Source organism: Arvicola amphibius, chromosome 10 (assembly GCF_903992535.2).
Source record: "Arvicola amphibius chromosome 10, mArvAmp1.2, whole genome shotgun sequence".
NCBI lineage: Eukaryota > Metazoa > Chordata > Mammalia > Rodentia > Cricetidae > Arvicola > Arvicola amphibius.
Window position 1 is genome coordinate 8,575,028 of NC_052056.1, and position 6,031 is coordinate 8,581,058.

Genomic DNA, 6,031 nt, shown 5'->3' on the forward strand with positions numbered 1-6,031 from the left:
CAGCTGCAGGCTAGATGGGCCATTAAACGTGCATGGGGCTGTGCAGCTGGGATGGCTGTTGGTCAATGTATTTGTCATAGTTCTCCAAAAAGCAGAACCTATAGGACTTAATTAATTAATTCATTAAACATAGAGGATTTATCATTAATAATCATAAGGAATTGGCTCACCTGATGATGCCGGTTGGAAAGTCTAAACTCTTGCCTAGGCTTGGTAAGCTTGGGATCCAGGGCCTCAGTGATGTTGAGAGGGTCTGTTGGCAGCTTCTCTCCTCTTTGGAGGGGTCATCTCCAGGTTAGTTAAGGCCTTCAGTGGTTGGGTAAGGCTGACCCACATTATGGAGAGCAATCTGCTATGGTCAAAGCTCAGCGATTTCAACGTCAATCTCAGAGTCCTGGGAATTAAAGGAGACAGGCTGAGATAATGTAAGATTGCACAGCCCACCCTGTTAACTTGACATCCGTGCACCTTCTTAGCTCATAATGTTCTGCTGTGATGCAACCATGCCTCAAACATCCTGCAACTACTTCCCATCCAAGATTGTAATGAACTATTTGTCATTCAATCCATGTCTAGGTAGCAATATTCTACCTTAGGCCTTATTACAGCAGCTAGACTAATAGACGATTACCACACAGATGAGAAGCACTAGCGTAAGAGGAGAGGAAAAGAAAACTATGGGCTGACGTAGCCACAAATGTCACCAGGCTCAAGTCTGACTTCTTCAAGCACAGAAGGCCAGTTTAGTCTAGACACATAACACATGGAGGTGAGAAAAACAACGTTCTTTAGAGAGCTGCCTGCTGCTGAGGATGCAGGACTCTTGTCTCAAAAGCCCTGCTGCCTGCAGATGGCTCATGTGTGTTCCCAGACTGGTGGGCACCTCTCTCAGTGTCCGGGACAGCTGATGACGCACACCTGTTCCTGATTGCCTAATCACGAATCCATTCTCCTTCTCAGAACCTGAAGCACAAGCCTCGTTATTTCCACAGGCAGTTTTTGTTAGTGATCAGCTGGCCACACGTGGCTCCTGTATTTTATCATCGGCAGCACCAAGCGAGTAGCTGCTCTGAGGCCCACTTTCTGATTGCCACATCTGTGGGAATGAAGGAGCACAGGCTTGGTGCTCAGTCTCCAAGCACTGCTATCAAATAAAGAGGCCACTGGGTAGAATGGTCAGGATTTGTTTCTGTAGGCGCTCGGGTGGAACTAACTGTGCGCCATATCCTTCCTTCCGCCTGTTTCGGCATGCTCTGTGCTGGTTCCCACTTTTATCTTTGATACATAACCAGCGGTGCATTAGTTGATACAGAATATAGGGCACCAGATTTTCTTCTGCACCGGAGCTGTTAAAAAGTTATTTCGCTGTTTGTTAGGGCGATTGGCAAGGCTGGTGAAGTCTGCGTCCTGAGCTTATCACACCCTTGTCTTATACAAAATTATTTCCCAGGTTTGAATCAAGATACCGGCTAGCATTATGATGAGCAACGAGGAAGTTTCAGAATCCAAACATTGAGCTGGGCAGAAGCTGGTGCAGGCAAGGAGGGCAAATTCACCTGTAGGCTAAGTATTTTTTCTAGTGAGAATGGGTGACTGACCCTTTGGGGCCGTCTCGAGTGCATGGTTCTCTCAGGAAATGAGGCTATTGCAGACATTCCACACAGGGCTCTGCTGTAGGTGCATTGAACAGTCAGACAGCAATGGATTTGGCTTATTTTTATTGAAGCCATAGAGATTATTCCATTATTTTCACAATGTTCACCAATGAACAATGCTATTGGGCAAGGATGGGGGTAGTTGAAGTAGAAATGGGAGGATCTCATGGGCGTGGGTCAAGCTGTGTACCTGAAAACAAAGTCCCTCCTGTGGTGAAGTCTCTCTTCAGCTAAAGTCACATAGACTCCAACTACTTCAGGTTATCCATGTAGAAAGTTCCGTCTTTGTACCCCTTTCCAATAACCATTTTGTTAATATTTAAAAAACAAGTAAGCAAACAAACACATGCCTTGAAGGTAAGACCCCATTGCTGAAGACATCACATACTTTTGCCTCAGGCCTTGGAGAAATCAAACTGGAGCTGACCTTGAAGCCTCCTCCTGAGACTTGACAGTATCAGAAGGTATTATGCAGGTTGCGGAGGGAGAGGAGCCATGGATAGTCCTTCCCAGCTGTAAAGCCCATGAACTACAGCAATGACTTGGTTGATAAGATACCCTAGTAGTGTAATAATGGTGTTTTTATCTTGGAGGTAACCAACAATGATCAAAGTACTATTATAGACCCATGTAATGGGAAAGAATTCATGCCTGGTATTGTAAACCTAGCCAACCTCTTGTGTTGGAGAGATCTTAGACACTAGAGGAGAAACTATTACTGCCATTTCCCCAAACCAAAGCAATTTCTAACCATGTACTAAAAGCTTACCCTTCTGCACACAGCCAAGTGGAGTTCATATTCCTCATCAACAATACCCCCACCCCCGTGTGTGTGTGTGTCTCTTTGACAGATGACAACCATCACAAAGAACCAAACTGGTCAAAAGGCAGGAAACAAGTGACTATGGGATGCCCAGGCCCTATTGATACGTACTCAATGCAGCCTCTATACCTAAGGAGCAGGGAAACTCCGGAAAGGGCTAGAATGGTTGTAAGGACCAGAGGATCAGGGTATCTGCTGCTAGAGGTGCCACAGAAGTTTCACTTGGGAAATCCCAGCAAAGTATTGTTGCCTGAGCACGCCTGCATAATGGCAGCATGAGCTAAGATGGACAGGGAGACTTCTATAAGACCTCACCCCTGGGTAGGGAGCTACAGGTGGTCAGTGGCTTCTGGGAGAGGCAGAATCAGTGTTTTCAAGGACAAGCTCCCAAATAGGCTGTCCAGTCCCAAGTGGTCAGCCATGGACACATGTACGTATGAGCAACGCTAAATGGTTTAAGTAAGTTGGATAGTCGTGGCACATGCCTTTAATCCCAGCACTTGGGTGGCAGATGCAGACAGATCTCTGTGAGTTCAAGGACAGCCTGGACTACAAGAGCTAATTCCAGGACCCCCCCCCAAAAAGGATTAAGTAGGGTGCACATATTTATGTATATATATAAACTATCCATCTATCTATCTATCTATCTATCTATCTATCTATCTATCTATCTAAAATCTACATATGTATATATTTAGCAATAGCAGTTCAGAAGACAAGGCTGTGGATTTGGAAAGAGTGGCATAGGACATGGGAGGGGCTGTGAGGAGGAGGAGGAGTGTGATGACGTGCTCGTGTGTGGTGTTCTCAAAACCATGAAAGTTAGCCATATGCATCCCACAGGCCTGCCTGTCTGATTAGCCATCAGCTCCTGTTCATAGGTCATGTGAAGAGCTACCCACAAAATTATGCTTGCCTCAAGTCTGTCCACCAGGAGAGTTTCTCTTCAGTATTGTCCTTTGGGGCCACCTTTTCGGTTTGGCTGTGGTGTGATGCTTGCCTGTTTTTGGCAGGTCTGAGCTTATTAGGCAGAACAATCTCTATGTAAATCAGACTTAAAACGCCTTCCTCCACTAACTGGTTTTCAGCAGGTCCCCATATTACCCTATCTAGTGCTAGGAAAACCATTCCCTAAGTTTGTAGGCTTAAAAAACTTTTATTTGCTTGCCTGCTACAGCTCAAGGGTTCAGAAGGGCACAGCCTGGACAGTTCATATCTTGCCTATGTGGTCTGTGGGGGCCGAGCCCTTCCACATGGTTTGACTGGGGTCATGGGGTCATGGCTCTGGGTTTTCTGTTCTCCCCACAGCTTCGCCCTGTCTTCCTGTCACCTTTATCATCTTTCCAGCAGCAGAGCTGAAACTCCCACGGAAGGTCAAGACTCCTAACGTCAAAAATGTAGACGTGACAGGTCCGCTTAAGACACAGGTCAGGAGGTGACACAGAGCCGTCACCGTGCTCTAATGCTTCTTAAGGGAGTAGGACCGGCATCAACCTGACGGGCAGGTCTGATATAAAAACATCAAAACTGAGGACCTCTTTAGCTGACTGCTGTCTACACAGTTGAATCTCCCTCTCTCTGGGATGTGCATCCTCAGATTCAACCAATTGTGAATAGAAAATGTTCGAGAAGAAATTGAATGTATTTGACTTATTTTTCTTGTCACTTGTCCCTGAAGAGCACAGAAGGACAATTATTTCTGCAGTACTGACATCATGTCAGGTGTTGGGAAGTGATCGAGAAGCGACCTAGACGATGTTTGTGGGCTATGTGCCAACGCCGTGCCATTTTACATGCGAGGGGCATACACACCTACAGCTCTTAGCATTCTGGAACTATTCCTACTCAGATACCGAGGGTCAAGTGTACTTGCTTTCAGAATAACTTTTTTAAAAAAGTCATACAATTTATTACCTTATAGTGCTTGGTGCTAGAGGTTCAGAAATGAATCTTCCTGGACGTAAGGTGTCAACAGGCCTGAATTCTTTTGAGATGGAGCTTTTTTAAAAATAACATTTTGTTACTCATATAACAATCTTAGTCTAAAATCTCTATAACCTACAGTTGACAGACAGAGGCGTAACTTATATGGCCATATTTGAGAGTTCTAATATCAGGCTACAGAAATACGCTGGTAGAGGTGGCTGCCGGGAGAATTTGAAGTCATTCCCATCACTGTCTCTTGGGATTGGCACTGGAGAAGTAGATGAGCAGTTTCCGCTCATGAACTTAGTGTTTTCACAGTCAGGATTATTTACCATCAGATCTTTAGAATAAACTTATTTGCCAGCTAATTAGGCTTAACTGGATGCCCCCAAATCCTGGAAAATGTTCTCAGACATAGCCTGCATGGTTTTCCTTCTCTTCATTCCTTTCTATTCCTTTCTTCTAGTGTTTGTATGTATGAATGTGTGTATGTGTGTATATGTGTGTATGCATGTGTGCTCCAGACGGTGGGGGACACTTCACATCAAACCACCACACTTGCGTCGGGTCTGGAGGAAGTCGGTTGCTGATTCAGCCTGCAGCTGCCCTTGCATCTGGTCTCAGGACCCCAAGAAGTCCATCCTTCAACACAAATCATCCTCAGGGAGAAAGGGGCTGGGGCACAGAGGCTGGGGTGACCTCATTTGAATGTTGAATCACTACACTTCCCGATGGTAGAGATCCTGCTACCGTGGACAACAGAGCCAAGATGACTTAAGGTAGCAGAGTGAAGCTGGTCCTTCCACACACAGTGTTTTACTTACCGCACTGTCTAGAGACTTCCCCCACCTTATGTAATTTTTCTTTCAGTTTTATTAATTATTTTCGGATAATTTCATACATGTATTTAATGTATTCTCATTTCTGTCACTTCTCCTCTCTCTAACCTTCCTTTCACCCAAGTCAACCACCTCTCTCCCTACTGATGCCCTTCCCACATTCGTGTCTTTTATCTTATTTTCTGACTTCCTCCCCTCCCCCAAGTTTAACCCTTGTGTTGCCATGAGTTTGGAACTATTCAATGGAGTCCGGTGGGCTTACCAGTGGGTATATTCTGAAGACACTGATCCCGCTACCACCCAGAATCTTCCAATAGCCAATAGCTCAACGGTGGAGGGTAGGGAACCACAAACTCCTCCCTGATCCATGACTGCTGTTGACAGGTCCAGTCTTATGCAGGTCTGCTTCAGGCAACCTCTGTTGCTGTGGGTTCACGATCTCAGTACTGTGTCTCTCCCACGATGCCTGCCCTGGTTTGCACACTCACCAGCAGTGTGTGAGAGTTGCCTTTTTGCCACCTCTTGGCCAGCTTAAGCTATTTTCTGTCTTTAGAAGGTAGCCAATCTACCTGGGGTAAGATGATTAGGGTTTTGATTTATACTTTCTTCATCATTAATACAGCTATTAGATTTGTTGACCATTTGGATTTCTTCTTTTGAGAAGTTTCTACTCCTATTGTTTGTCCCACCTACCTCTTTTCACTGACAGGGTCTTCTGCATACTAGGCTGGGTGTCTCCATTGAGATGCATCTCCTGCCCCATTTGTGAGTGAATGCATGAGTCTGGA